Source organism: Mauremys reevesii, linkage group 12 (genome assembly GCF_016161935.1).
Source record: "Mauremys reevesii isolate NIE-2019 linkage group 12, ASM1616193v1, whole genome shotgun sequence".
Classification (NCBI taxonomy): domain Eukaryota; kingdom Metazoa; phylum Chordata; order Testudines; family Geoemydidae; genus Mauremys; species Mauremys reevesii.
Genome location: NC_052634.1, coordinates 31,693,155 through 31,708,633, shown reverse-complemented (window position 1 = coordinate 31,708,633; position 15,479 = coordinate 31,693,155). Strand labels below are relative to the sequence as shown.

The 15,479-nt window shown below is 60.0% G+C and overlaps 1 non-coding gene across 1 annotated transcript; it reads right to left on the bottom strand.

The window, feature by feature from the left end:
• Positions 1–2,827: 2,827 nt before the first annotated feature.
• On the bottom strand, positions 2,828–2,909 carry TRNAS-GCU. The gene has a single exon. It is a non-coding gene; the product is annotated as a tRNA-Ser (tRNA).
• Positions 2,910–15,479: the final 12,570 nt, after the last annotated feature.

The following is a 15,479-nucleotide window of genomic DNA, read 5'->3' as shown; positions in this document are numbered from 1 at the left end:
CTTGATCATTTCCATGGCAAAATACTTGTACGAGACCATGAAAAAGGAAGAAACTGTGAAAATACCCATGGGAGAAAGGGGTTTCTGAGCTGGGGTAGATATGGAGATTTTTATGAAAGGAGAGGCCAAAGTAGGGCCTTTAGCTGGAGCAAAGGGGAGGTTTTGGACAGTTTCATTTTAGCCAGCCTCACATCCTGTAGTCCCTACTTCCCCATCCCACCAACATGTGACCTAGCGCCTCCCCACTGGTAAAGCCACCTCTGACAGCCCCACTGGACTGGCCTCCAGAGCCCCCAGCACGCCCTCTCCTAGCTGGATCCCCTGGCAGCCAGAGCTCTCCCCAGAACTGCCGTGGTTGCTCCTGGAATGGTAAAAAATGCACTGAGAGACTGGACCACTGACCTATCAGCTCTTAACACTCAAACTTTCAGTAATGCTGTTATCAGTGCCTGTGAGTGTAATTTAAACAGCTGTACTGGGCTGGACCAGAGGCCCATCTAGCTCTGTGTATGGTCCTCTGAGTAGCCAATACCAAGTACACCCAAGAGTTCATCAACAAGGTACCACTGGGAGTTGAACCCAGGATCTCTCATTTACAGAACAAGCTCTTAGCTAGCTAAGCCATGGTGCCTGCCTGTGGTGAAAACACACTGTCTGCTCACACCTGACTTCCTGCCATCCCCACTGGGGCCTGAAAAGCTTTGCTTGTGTTTGGATTCTGCAAAGCAGAGGAGCAGGTGAGTTTTCCTTGCAAGCTGTGTGTGTGTGTGTGTGTGTGTGTGTGAATCTTTGGCCAGGTCTGCACTACAAAGTTATTTCAGCATCATTATATTGCTCAGGTGTGTAGAAAACACACAACGCTCCTCAGTCAGCAGCTTGTGGCTGGTGCACACACTGCAATGCCACGTCTGGCGACAAAACTGCCCTGTTTTGGTGACAAAATAAAACCACCTTGACGAGAGGCCTAGAGCTTTGTGCAGCAAACTTAAAGCGACAAATTGTCAGTGTAAATGCTGCTGGTCATTATATCACCATAACTGGCCTCCACCAGTATCCCACCATGAACTCGCCTGCCCTGCATTCCTGCTACAGAGGCTGGGCCCTCCTTTCATAGCTCCAGAAAGTTCTGACAGCTGAGCTGCTGTCTGCCCTGAGGCTGGGTTGATATAACTGCATTGCTTGGGGGGATGTAAATTTTTAAACCCTAAGTAATGTAATTACACCGACCTAATTTTGTAGCGTAGACCTGGGCAAAGAATCACTCCACGCACTGCAGCGTAAACCTTCCCCTGCTCCTCTGCTTTACAGAATCCAAACATGAGCAACACTTGTCAGGGCCCAGTGGGGGATTGACAGAGAGTCAGGTGTGGGCAGACATGAAGCTTTAAATCACAGCAGGTGCCATGGCTTAGCTGGTTAAAACCTCAGTTTTGTAAACAGGAGATCCTGGGTTCAACTCCCATTGCTGCTTTTGGGGCACCTGGTATGGGTGTTTCATTGCACTGGAGACGTATCCTAACATTAAGTTTACACTGTGATTAACACACCCAGGGCACCTGTCTCAAAGCCCAGTTCAGCTGACTCAGGGTAATGGGGCTTGGGCTGCAAGACTATAAAATTACAGTGCAGACATATGGGCTTGAGCCCAACCTCTGAGGCCCCACGAGGGTGAGGTTTCTGAACCCAGGCTTCAGCGTGAACACAAATATCTGCACCACAGTTTTAGCCCTCAGCTTTAGCTCCATGAGCCCAAGTCAGATGACCCAGGCCAGCCCTGCTGCCACCTTTATCCCTGGAGATGGACTCTGAGGCTACGTCTCCATTGCAGTGTAAGCCCAGGTGTGTGCACGCTGTGCTCAAAGCAGCACCTGGAAGCCCCATATTCACCACTCTCATATAATGATGAGATGGTTTGTACAAAGTCTGCCTTGTGAGTGTCATTTCAAAAGTCTTGATCTGCTGAACATTAATATTGTGTTGGATTGTGTGTGCTCGCATTGGATTTGGGAAGTTATGAAGTTTTGCTCTGTGTGCGTTACTGGGATATGTTATGAGGTTGGGAAATGCCCCCACCAGCCTTTCCAGGTGCGACAAGGAGGAGCCAGACTCGCTGCTGGCCCATTGAAGGGATCCACACTCCCAAGGACTATCCAGGAACCGTGTACAATGCAGGCTTCTCCGAGATAGCACAGCGACAATGGACACTGCTTGACTCATGGTAGCAAAGGAGCTTCCTAGCAAGTTGGAAGAAGCTATGAAAGACGGGAAGAGACATCATGACTTGGCCTCTCTCCCCCACAGCTCAGCAGCTGGAAACACACCTGGAGGAGAAAAAACTGAACTGATTCAGAAATCAGAAGAGTATAATAACAATAATACTTTCAAACCAAAGTCCCCAACCAGACTAGTACTGGTTTTTCAGCAGAAAATTTCCAGTTTGGGGAATTTTATTTTCTGAGTCAGACCTTGCCAAGGGAAGCAGGGAGAAAATGTTTGAGTTGCCTCCTTCAGAGCAGCTTGGCCTAGACACTAGCTCTGGTTCACTGCTCTGGCCTTGCTCGGGTTGATGGTATTTTAATAATTTGGGCAGGTCCCAGGGTGTTTGGGGGAGATGATGAGGATGTTCCATTTTTAGATAAAAACTAAGAAATACAGCACTAGAGAATTTTTTTTTAAGAAATCTGGGATTTAGACATTTTATTTAAAGCAAGGGAGTTCTGAGTTTCTGAGAAGGTTTTTGTTTGCAAGAAGGAACATTGTTTGATCTGTCATTGTACCAAAGGGGTACATGTTTGTCTACAAAGGAGGGGCGACGACTAAAAGCATCCGATGAGGATGGGATTTGAACCCATGCGTGCAGAGCACAATGGATTAGCAGTCCATCACCTTAACCACTCGGCCACCTCATCTGAGCTGGCAAGAAGAAGACAGGAGGAGAAATCTAAGGCCAGCAGAGATAGGGACAATAAGGAGTTTTTAAACACTAAGCGGAAGCAGGGGCTGAATGAGCTCCCCCCTCACATCTAGTGAGGAGCTGGGGGAAAGACTTCAGGAACAGAGCGTGTTTGCACAGACACACCTACTCTGCCTAGCTATGCAGCATGATGGAGCCACTTTCCCAAAATGACCAGTTTTGGCTGCTGGTGGGTTACAAATCACTTTAGCATTGAGTGGAATGAAATGTTATTATCCTTCCTGCATGAGTGAGGGGCAGCAGAACATACCTAGTCCGTCCTGATGGAGGGCTGGGTGGGTGAGGAATAGCTTTTATTGGACTGCATAGAAGCCATTGAGAACATCACCCTAAACCAGGGGTCCCCAAACATTTCACTCTGTGCCCTCTTATCCATGGCTGTGGACCCTCGGAAACCCCAATCGGAAACCGAGGCTGGGAGTGGGGCTGTTGCTTGCAGGGGAGAGGGGTGCAGACAGGGGTAAGGGGGTCGAGGCTGAGCTGGGAGCCAGAGCCCCAGGCTGAGGGTGGGGTTGGAGAAGAGCTGGGGCAGAGTGGTGCTGAGTGCTGCTCCCTCCATGGGGGCTGGCTCAGACCCTGAGGTGCCCCTATGAATGTTCCTCTGTGTCCCCCTAGGAGTCATGCCCCACATTTTGGGAACCACTGAACCCTCCTCGCTAAGCAGGGGCTAGTGATGCCAAAGCCCAGGGAAAGGGAGAACAAGTGCAGGGCCCCCAGCACTGGAACCATGTGAAGGGGCTGCAGGAGAGGGGCAATGGCTGGTGGCACAGGGAGTTAAGGGCAAAGGGGGCACAGGAGGGGGCAGGAGTTAGGGGTGAAGGAGGTGCAAGGGTTGGGAGTGCAGGAGCTAGTGGTAAAGGGGGAGTGGGGATCGTCCAGGGGCAATGGGGAAGTGCCAAAGTACAAGCTTTGCTCAGGGCACCATTTTCCCTAATGCTGGTCTGAGCAAACAATTGGAAATGACCCTTCAGTGAGACCAGAACCATCATGTAGAAAAGCCCCTTTGTTAAGTGGTGGTGGCTGAGGGCTTAGGGAGATGGGTTAAAAAACAACAGGCATCTCTCTGTGAAGGTTTGATTCTTGCCTGCTGGGCAAGGCTGGTGTGTGGTGTCTCCATGGCTGCACTTTCAGTGTCTGATCACCCACGGTGTCACAGGGAGCCAAGTCTAGACATATTCAGAGGCTCTATGCCAGGGTTTCTCAAACTTCCTTTCACTGCAACCCCCTTCAGCTAAAAAAAAAAAAAAAACCTTACTATATGGCCCTGGAAAGAGGGACCAAGCCCCTCCACACCAGGCAGGGGCAGGGGGGAGCCAAAGCCTGAGCCCTGCCCCAGTTAAGGGAGTGCAAAACCAAAGCTTGAGGGATTCAGTGCTGGGGCTCAGACTTTTGGCTTCAGCCTCAGGCACCAACAAGTCTAATGCCAGCCCTGGCAACCCCATTAAAACAGGGTTATGACCCACTTTGGGGTCCTGACCCACAGCTTGAGAACCACTGCTCTATGCTGAGGGGAGAGAGTTTTCCTGTGGGTGCAGTTAATCCACTTCCCCAAGAGGTGGCAGCTATGTCAGTGGGAGAAGCTATATCGGTGGGTGCGCAAGCTGTGGTGGTTGCCACATTTAAGAAGTTTAATCAAACCCCATTTTTAAAACCACCTGTGGTCTGGGAATGGCAACGGAGCTCAATGAAGCAGGGTCTGTCCTTCAAAGTCCTGGAGATCACAATTCTATACTCCTGTTGTCATGGGGGTATAGCTCAGTGTTAGAGTGCTTAACTGCAGCTCAAGTGGTCCTTCGTTCAAACTCCTGTGTTCTCTTATAACCTTCTTTCCTTTTTTTAAAAAAAAGGAAAACATTTTCATTTCCATTCTCCATTCTGTTCAGGGGCTCCACTATACGGGGGTGCTTGAAATGAATGTAAACACTCAACATTTCGCTGTCCAAATGCATAAAAACCTAGCAAAGCTGTCCATCAGCTGAAATCCGTTCCAATCCTCTAAGTGTCTAGTTTATGTTTTCATCAATTAAACAAAGGTATCATACGAATGTACATTTGCAGATCCTTCTTCTCCAGGAGCTGTGCTGTGCAGAAGAACAAGAGCCACATCCAGCTGCAGTTCAGGAATCTGATGACCAAAGAGCCAATAAATGTTCTGAGGGCTGGAGAAAAATGCCTTCTAGTGAGCTATTGAAGGAGCTCAACCTGTTTAGCATATCAAAAGAAGATTGAAAGGTGACTTCATTGAAGTGTTGAAGGGCCTTAATGGAGAGAAGAGATTGGGTATAAAAGGGCTCTTTAATCGAGCAGAGAAAGGCATAACAAGACCCAATCGCTGGAAGGTGAAAAGAGACAAATTCATATTACAAATAAGACACAAATATTCAACAGCGAGGATGATTCACCACAGGAACAAGCTACCAAGGAAAGTGGTGGATTTGCCATCTCCTGATGTCATTTAATGAAGACTAGATGCCTTTCTGGAATGTGTTTGCCCCAAAAGTAGCTATTGTGTCATTCAGGAGGCCTGTGATATGCAGGGGGTCAGATTAGATGCTCTAATGGTCTCTTCTGGTCATAAAGTCGACCAATTTCTGAAAAACTGAGTGTAGCATTGGGAGCAGCGTCTGATGTTTTCCTGTCTAGCCGGCTTGCTGCCTAGAACGAACGCTCCTTGAGTGGGGTGATCCCCAGGGAGTAGCTCAAACCTCCAAAGTGCCTGGCCAGGGGCAGGACATTAGCACAGCAAGGGAGGGGTGTGGCAGTGACATCACAAAGGCCTTTTGCAGGACCTCAGACTATTGGTCCAAGGCGGTGGGGAGGTGGTGACCTCACAGAGAGATGCTGACATCAGCCAGGCAGGACAGGGGCGAGGGGCCAGGGAAACCTCAGAGACCCCTGTGGCTTTGCTTCAGCAAGTCTCCTTCTCCAGGTCTCTCTTTGAGGACTGAGAGAGTATTTGGGTTCACGGACGTGAGCGCCAGGAGGAACCTCTTTCGAGTTTTCTCCTTCCCTTTTAGTGATTTTACTAGAGACCAGCCGTCCCTGTTTAGAAGGTAAGAGCCTCCTCGAGGTTTGAAACCTGTTCAGTCTGATCCATCTGGTGACAGTTGAATTCTAGGCATGGAAAACACGAGCTTAAGGAGGCAGAATTTTATTCTGCACCTGGATTTGTCCCTTAAAATCACTGGGGACATTAGGGTTTGTTCTTTTTGTTTCACCTTTTCCTCCATCCATCCATCCCTCCCTCCTTTCTCTTCGTCTCTTGCTTCTTTGGTCCTTTCGCCTGTTCCCCTCCCAAACCCAGGAGCAGTGTCGGGGTGTGTTTGGGGCGGGGGCAGAGAGGGGGATGGGCGGCACTGGGAGAGGGGGAGATTGGGGGTGTTGGGGCGGGGTAGAGAGGGGATGGGCGGCACTGGGGAGGGGAGCCTGGGGTGTTGGAGCAGGGGCAGAAGAGGGGATGGGCAGCATTGGGGAGCTCAGGGGTGTTTGGGGCGGGGCAGAGGGGGATGGGCGGCACTGGGGAGGGGTCCTTGGGGGATGATGGGGCAGGGGCAGAAGAGGGGATGGGCGGCACTGGGGAGGGGAGCTCTGGGGTGTTTGGGGACGGGGCAGAGAGGGGAAAGGGAGGTCGGGGTGTTGGGGCGGGGCAGAAGAGGGGATGGGAGGCACTTGGGAAAGGGAGCTCGGGGGTGTTGGGGCGGGGCAGAGAGGGGATGGGCGGCATCGGGGAGGGGAGCTCGGGGGTGTTGGGGGCGGGGTCAGAGAGGAGAGGCGGCATTGGAGGAGGTGGAGCTTGGGGGTGTTGGGGCGGGGCAGAGAGGGGATGGGCGGCACCGGGAGAGGGGCAGCTCGGGGGTTGGGGGCGGGGCAGAGAGGGGATGGGTGGCACTGGGGAGGGGAGCTCTGGGCGGTGTTTGGGGTGGGGGCAGAGAGGGGATGGGCGGCACTGGGGAGGGGGAGCTCGGGGGTGTTTGAGTGGAGCAGAAGAGGGGATGGGCGGCATCGGGAGCTCTGGGGTGTTGGGGACAGGGGCAGAGAGGGGATGGGCGGCATCGGGAGGGGAGCTCAGGGGGTGTTGGGGGCGAGGCAGAGAGGGGATGGGCGGCACCGGGGAGGGGAGGTCGGGGGTGTTGGGGGCGGGGCAGAGAGGGGATGGGCGGCACTGGGGAGGGGAGCTCGGGGGTATTGGGGCGGGGGCAGAAGAGGGGATGGGCGGCACTGGGGAGGGAGCTCAGGAGGGTTGGGGCGGGGCAGTGAGGGGATGGGCGGCAGTGGGGAGGGGGTGCTCAGGGGTGTTGGGGCGGGGCAGAGAGGGGATGGGCGGCACTGGGGAGGGAGCCTGGGGGTGTTTGGGGGTGGGGCAGAGAGGGGATGGGCGGCACTGGGGAGGGGAGCTCAGGGGTTTTGAGTGCGGGAGCAGAAGAGGGGATGGGCGGCATCGGGGAGCTCGGGGGTGTTGGGGCAGGGGCAGAGAGGGGATGGGCGGCACTTGGGAGGGAGCTCGGGAGGTTGGGGCAGGGCAGAGAGGGGATGGGCGGCAGTGGGAGGGGAGCTCAGGGGTTGGGGGCGGGGCAGAGAGGGGATGGGCGGCACTTGGGGTGAGGGAGCCTGGGGGTTGGGGCGGGGTCAGAGAGGGGATGGGCGGCACTGGGGAGGAGCTCAGGGGGTGTTGGGGCGGGGCAGAAGAGGGGATGGGCAGCAGTGGGGAGGGGAGCTCAGGGGGTGTTGGGGCAGGGGCAGAGGGGAGGGGAGGGGAGCTCGAGGGGTTGGGGCGGGGGCAGAGGGGATGGGCGGCAGTGGGGAGGGGAGCTCAGGGGTGTTGGGGCGGGACAGAGAGGAGGGGCGGCAGTGGGGAGGGAGCTGGGGGTGTTTGGGGCGGGGCAGAGAGGGGATGGGCGGCACTGGGGAGGGGAGCTCGGGGGTTGGGGGCGGGGAGGAGGGGATGGGCGGCACTGGGGAGGGGAGCTCTGGGGTGGGGCGGGGTCAGAGAGGGGATGGGCGGCAGTGGGGAGGGGAGCTCAGGGGTTTGGGGGCGGGGCAGAGAGGGGGATGGGCGGCAGTGGGGGAGGGGGAGCTCGGGGGGTGTTGGGGGCGGGGAGGAGGAGGGGAGGGCGGCAGTGGGGAGGGGCGCTCGGGGTTGGGGCGGGGCACAGAGGGGGAGGGGCGGCAGTGGGGGAGGGGGAGCTCCGGTGGGTTGGGCTGCTCAGGAGCCGCCTCGCGAACGCCTCAAGGCCACGTGACGCCCTCTCGGAAACTCCGCCTCTCCCGAGACAGCCAATAGGAAGAGGAGGCAGAGCCCTGACCAATGGGAGCGCGAGAAGAAACCTTCCCCCTCCCGCCCAGTTCCAGTGTGAGGTTGGGGGCTGCAGTGACCAGAGCCCCCAGCAGGGTGCAGCGGGGGGGGGGCTGCAGTGACCAGACCCCCCCGCAGGGGGCATCGGGGGGGGGGCTGCAGGGACCAGAGCCCCAGCAGGGTGCAGCGGGGGGGGGGGCTGCACTGACCAGACCCCCCAGCAGTGTGCATCGGTGGTGGTCTGCAGTGACCAGACCCCCCCGCAGGGTGCATCGGGGGGGGGCTGCAGTGACCAGAGCCCCCAGCAGGGTGCATCGGGGGGGGGCTGCACTGACCAGACCCCCCAGCAGTGGGCATCGGGGGGGGGGCTGCAGTGCCCTCCGCCCCCAGCAGGGTGCAGCGGGGGGGGGCTGCAGTGACCAGAGCCCCCAGCAGGGTGCAGCGGGGGGGGCTGCAGTGACCAGAGCCCCCAGCAGGGTGCAGCGGGGCTGCAGTGACCAGAGCCCCAGCAGGGTGCAGCGGGGGCTGCAGTGACCAGAGCCCCAGCAGGGTGCAGCGGGGCTGCAGTGACTAGACCCCCCAGCAGGGTGCATCGGGGGGGGTCTGCAGTGACCAGAGCCCCCAGCAGGGTGCATCGGGGGGGGGCTGCAGTGACCAGACCCCCCAGCAGGGTGCATCGGGAGTGGGCTGCAGTGACCAGAGCCCCCAGCAGGGTGCATCGGGGGGGGGGGCTGCAGTGACTAGACCCCCCAGCAGGGTGCATCGGGAGGGGGCTGCAGTGACCAGAGCCCCCAGCAGGGTGCATCGGGGCTGCAGTGACCAGAGCCCCAGCAGGGTGCATGGGGCTGCACTGACCAGACCCCCCAGCAGTGTGCATCGGGGGGGGGCTGCAGTGACCAGAGCCCCCAGCAGGGTGCACCGGGGGCTGCAGTGACCAGAGCCCCCAGCAGGGTGCATCGGGGGCTGCACTGACCAGACCCCAGCAGTGTGCATCGGGGCTGCAGTGACCAGAGCCCCCAGCAGGGTGCAGCGGAGGGGGGGGCTGCAGTGACTAGACCCCCCAGCAGGGTGCATCGGGGGGGGGCTGCAGTGACCAGAGCCCCCAGCAGGGTGCAGCGGGGACTGCAGTGACCAGAGCCCCAGCAGGGTGCAGCGGGGGCTGCAGTGACCAGAGCCCCAGCAGGGTGCAGCGGGGGCTGCAGTGACTAGACCCCAGCAGGGTGCATCGGGGCTGCAGTGACCAGAGCCCCCAGCAGGGTGCATCGGGGCTGCACTGACCAGACCCCCAGCAGGGGCTGCCGGCCGTGGGGTTCCTGCAGTCTGGTGCCATTCACAGGAGACCCGCAATAGCCTGACCCCCCACCCTGTCCGAGCTCCCGCCCTGCCCCCAGCCCACTGCCTCTGAGCAGCCCCCTGCGGTGTCACCACTACCCCGGCTGTGTCCCCGCAGCTTCCCAGCCCCCAGCTCCTCCGGTGGGCCCCACACTTCCTCCCTGAAGCCTGCCCCATTCCCCTGAGTCCCAGCTTCACCCCGACATCTCTCCAACCCACCTCCCCCCATCGCAGCCTCTGCCCCCCAGTGCCCCATCCCTGCTCCCCGGGGGGGGCTTGAGAGGCCCCCACCCCCCGGCCGCTCCACTCCCCACAATGGGCAGCTGCTGGCGCTGAGGAAGGGGGGTCTGGGCCAGGCCAGGGGCTGGGCCGATCCTGGTGAAAGAGAGACGAGCCGGCAAGGCTGAGAGGCCCTCCCTTGTCTGGGGGGACAGGGCTCCACAATTTGGCCAGTGTCACCCTCCCCATCCAGAGGAGACGTCCGCTCCCAGCAGGCCGTGCTCCATCTCCACCCCCGCAGGGGAGCCCCAGTCCAGCAGTGCCCCACCAGCAGCCAAGCCGGGAACCTGCCCTTCTCCTGCGAGGGCTGCAGGACTCTGCCCCCGCAGCACCAGCCTCCCCCCATGTCCCCGGGGTGGGGTGGGGGAAGGGGGGATTCTTTCTTCCCATTGCCCAGATCCCACCCCCACCCCCGGCTGCCCCGACGGGCGCCAGGGGCTGCAGCAGTTGGCTGCTTCCCAGGGCTACCAAGGAGCCGCCAGGAGAAGGGACGAGATTCTCCACGGCGCTGCAGCCGTTCACACTGGGACCCGTCTCACACGGGGGAAACTGAGGCACCAGGGAGGGCGAGATGGGCTGCACCAGCTCAGATTGGGAGTCTGTGAGAGAGCCAGGAATAGAACCCAGGAGTCCTGGCTCCATGGGCAGCTTGGGACTCCTCCACTTGGGGAGGCTGGGCGGGCCCGGACTGTGGCCCTGCCCCAAGGCCTGGTGCCACTCAGCCTCCTCCTGCCAAAGCCCCGCCCACACTCCCCCTTCAGCCCCGCCCACTCGCCCCCTCCACCCCGCCCACACTCCCCCTTCAGCCCCGCCCCCACGCCCCTTCCGCCCCGCCCCACGCCCCCTCAGGACCCCTTTGTTCCACTCCCCTGACCCCGCCCACCTCTCACGTCTCTTACCCCGAGGCCCTGCCACTTGTGCCTCTTCGCCCCCACCCCAAGGCCCCCCCCGCCTGCCTCTCTGCCATTTGCACCCCCGGCCTCTCCCCCCACGGCCCCATGTGGCCGGATGGAGCTTGGGAAAGGGCAAAGTGAGGATGGGGCCTTGCGGGGGAGAGGACGCGCGGGAGCAGGGCCTCTGGGTGGAGCACAGGCCAGGTGCCTCCCCGGGCCCCTTATACCCACCGCCCCTGCCTGGCTCCCGGCCTCCCCGGCTCTAACCACTAGACCCAGCGGCACTGGGACAATTTGTATAGTGGGAGGTGCTGAGAGCCAGTGAACAAACCTGTAAACCCTGCACAGGATGGAAACCACTTCAAGCCGGGGCGGGGGGCACCACGACTGGCCCCCACTCCCTTCCCAGAGCCAGCGGTGGGACCCGGATACCCTGGCTCCCAACCCCCACTCTAACCACTAGCCTGCACTGCCCTCCCACAGCTGGGGAGAAGAACCAGGAGTCCTGGCTCCCAGCCCGGTCGTGGGTGGAGCAGGACGTACTGGCCATGGGCTCAGCTGGGCATCGCTTACCACCAGGCTGGATGGTATCCCAGTGCTGACCTCCAGCCCCACAGCTCTGCTGGTGCCCCTCACTCCCGACCCGCAGCCCCTTGGTTCCCCCCAGCACTGACGGTGCCCCTCACTCCCGACCCGCAGCCCCTGCTATCCTAGTCCTGACCTCCAGACCCACAGCTCTGCTGGTGCCCCTCACTCCCGACCCGCAGCCCCTGCTATCCAGTCCTGACCTCCAGACCCACAGCTCTGCCGGTGCCCCTCACTCCCGACCCGCAGCCCTGCTATCCCAGTCCTGACCTGCAGACTCACAGCTCTGCCGGTGCCCCTCACTCCCGACCCGCAGCCCCTGCTATCCCAGTCCTGACCTCCAGACCCACAGCTCTGAAGGTGCCCCTCACTCCCGACCCGCAGCCCCTGCTCGCCCAGACCTTACCTCCGGTCCCACAGCGATGCGGGTGCCCCTCACTCCCGACCGCAGCCCCTGCTATCCCAATCCTGATCTCCAGACCCACAGGTCTGACGGTGCCCCTCACTCCCGACCCGCAGCCCCTGCTATCCCAGTCCTGATCTCCAGACCCACAGTTCTGCTGGTGCCCCTCACTCCCGACCCGCAGGCCCTTAGGCGTCCACCAGTTCTGACGGTGCCCCTCACTCCCGACATGCAGCCCCTCCTATCCCAATCCTGATCTCCACACCCACAGCTCTGCTGGTGCCCCTCACACCCGACCCGCAGCCCCTACTATCCCATTCCTGACCTCCAGACTCACAGCTCTGCTGGTGCCCCTCACACCTGACCCGCAGCCCCTCCTATCCCAATCCTGATCGCCACACCCACAGCTCTGCTGGTGCCCCTCACACCCGACCCGCAGCCCCTACTATCCCAGTCCTGACCTCCAGACTCACAGCTCTGCTGGTGCCCCTCACACCTGACCCGCAGCCCCCTGGATTCCTCGCTGAACTGGAATCCAGTTACTGCGCTGCCGGTGCCCCTCACTCCCGACCCGCAGCGCCTTAGGCGTACACCAGCTCTGACGGTGCCCCTCACTCCCGACCCGCAGCCTCTGCTTTCCCAGTCCTGACCTCCAGACTCACAGCTCTGCTGGTGCCCCTCACTCCTGACCCACAGACCCCTGGGTTCCCTTCAGCTCTACCGGTGCCCCTCACTCCCATCCCGCAGTCCCCTTGGGTCCCCACAGCTCTAGTGGTGCCCCTCACTCCTGACCCGCAGCCCCTGCTATCCCAGTCCTGATCCCCACACCCACAGCTCTGCTGGTGCCCCTCACTCCCGACCTGCATCCCCCTGGATTCCCCGCTGAGCTACCCAGTTACTGCGCTGCGGTGCCCCTCACTCCCGACCCGCAGCCCCTACTATCCCAGACCTGACCTCCAGACTCACAGCTCTGCTGGTGCCCCTCACTCCCGACCCGCAGCCCCTACTATCCCAGACCTGACCTCCAGCCTCACAGCTCTGCTGGTGCCCCTCACTCCCGACCCGCAGCCCCCTAGTCTCCCTCCAGCTCTGCCGGTGCCCCTCATTCCCGACCCGCAGCCCCTGCTATCCCAGTCCTGACTCCAGACTCACAGTTCTGCTGCTGCCCCCTACTCCCGACCCGGAGCCCCTTAGGCGTCCACCAGCTCTGACGGTGCCCCTCACTCCCGACCCACAGCCCCCTGGTCTCCCTCCTGCTCTGCTGCTGCCCCTCACTCCCGACCCGCAGCCCCTCCTATCCCAATCCTGATCTCCAGATCCACAGCTCTGCTGGTGCCCCTCACTCCTGACTTGCAGCGACTGGGCTTCCCGCAGAGCTCCCCAGTCACTGTGCTGCCGGTGCCCCTCACCCTGACCCACAGACCCCTGGACTTCCTTGAGCTCTACCGGTGCCCCTCAATCCTGACCCGCAGCCCCTGGGTTCCCCAGCTCTAGTGGTGCCCCTCACTCCTGACCCGCAGCCCTGCTATCCCCGTACTGACCTCCAGACTCACAGTACTGCTGGTGTCGCTCACTCCCGACCCGCAGCCCCCGGGTTTTCCAGATGATCTCCACAGTTACTGCGCTGCCTGTGCCCCTCACTCCCGACCCGCAGCCCCTACTATCCCAGTCCTGACCTCCAGCCTCACAGCTCTGCTGGTGCCCCTCACTCCCGACCCGCAGCCAACTCGATTCCTCACTGAGCTCCCCAGTTACTGCGCTGCTGGTGCCCTCACTCCCTACCCGCAGCCCCTTAGGCGTCAACCAGCTCTGCCGGTGCCCCTCACTCCCGACCCGCAGCCCCTGCTATCCCAGTCCTGACCTCCAGACTCTCAGCTCTGCTGGTGCCCCTCACTCCTGACCCGCAGCCCCCTGCGCTCCCTCCAGCTCTGACGGTGCCCCTCACTCCCGACCCGCAGCCCCCTCGATTCCTCGCTGAGCTCCCCAGTTACTGCGCTGCTGGTGCCCCTCACTCCCGACCCGCAGCCCCTTAGGTGTCAACCAGCTCTGACGGTGCCCCTCACTCCCGACCCGCAGCCCCTGCTATCCCAGTCCTGACCTCCAGACTCTCAGCTCTGCTGGTGCCCCTCACTCCCGACCCGCATGGGTCACCCCTGGAAGCAGGTTAAAGCTGCAGGGTGACAGTGGGGTTGCTGCCCCTGTGAACAGCTGCGGTAGCACCGCCTGGGCAGGACAGGGAGACCCAGTTATACCCCTCCCCCGCCCCAGCCTGTCTCGGGGGATGGGAGCGCTCACACCCTGGGGCCCCTGAGTTGGGACGGAGGGAGGCCCCGTGCACCAGGGATGCTGGACGGGCGCACAGGGGCACCCACCCACCCACCCGAGATCTTCTAGGGGGGGAGAGTGGCCCCCACACCCCCAGGATGTTGTAGGGGGGGACAAGGGCATCCACACTCCGGGATCCTCTGCAGAGGGATGGACACCCACACATCCAGGATTCTGTCTGGGGGGCAGAGGTACCCGGACACCTGGGCTCCTGGGCGGGGGAAGGGGGCACCGAAACATCCGGGATCTTACCTGGCAGGACAGCGGCGCCTGCAGCTCGACATGAGACGGGGGAGGGGGGAGCAGGAGCATTTCCCAGTTCCAAGCTGTCCCCGTCTGGCCAAGGCACAGAGCTCACAAGCAGAGTTTAAAGCTCCAGCTGCCAGACCACAAAACAAGCCAGGCTCCGTGGCTGGTGCCTGTGATCCCAGCTCCTGGGGAGGCTGAGGCCGGTGGATCGCTTGAGCTCAGGAGTTCTGGGCTGCAGGGGGCTGTGCCGATCAGGTGTCCGCACTAAGTTCGGCATCAATATGGTGATCGCAGGGGAGCTTGGGGTCCCCAGGTTGCCTAAGGAGGGGTGAACCGGCCCAGGTCGGAAATGGAGCAGGTCAAAACTCCCATGCTGATCAGTAGTGGATCACACCTGTGAATAGTCCCTGCAGCATAGCCTGGGCAAGACAGTGAGACACGGTCTCTTTGTATACAGACACCCCCCGCAGAGCCTGCAGGGGGGGATGGGAGCACCCACACGCTGGGGATTCTGACTTGGGGGAAGGGACGCACCCAGGCAACACATATCTTGAAAAGGGGAACAGAGACACCCACAGATCCTGGATGGGGGCAGGCAGGGGAAACCACACATGGGAGCTAGTTCATGGGGTGGGGGACAGAGACACCCACCGGAGATCCTGGATGGGAGCACCCACATGATGGGGATCTTGAACTGGGAGGAGGGAAGCACCATGTACCAGAGGTTCTGAAGGGGGAACAGGGACACCCACACACCAGGTGTCTTGCAGCAAGAGCTGCGGTCTTCATTTACACAGGGCAGTGATGGGGATTTAACCAATTCCTGCGCAGAACTTGTTCCACTAGATAATTAGCCTCACGGTTAAAAAATGGTAATTTCCAGTTGGCGTTTTGTGACATTGACTGCAAACCAAGGGGGTCGTGTTCAACCTTTGTCTGGTGAATTAAAGAACCCTTTCAAATAAGATATTCCCCCCACTGCGAATTTTTAAAACTCTGTAATTAAAAACAGTGACTAAATCCACAATTAACCTCAATACAATGAAATCAATTGACTTACTACAATCTATCGCTCTACACAGAAGAGACCAATCAACATTTTCCTTGTTTTTAAAGGCAAAATTCCTGATCTTTCCAAGGATCTTC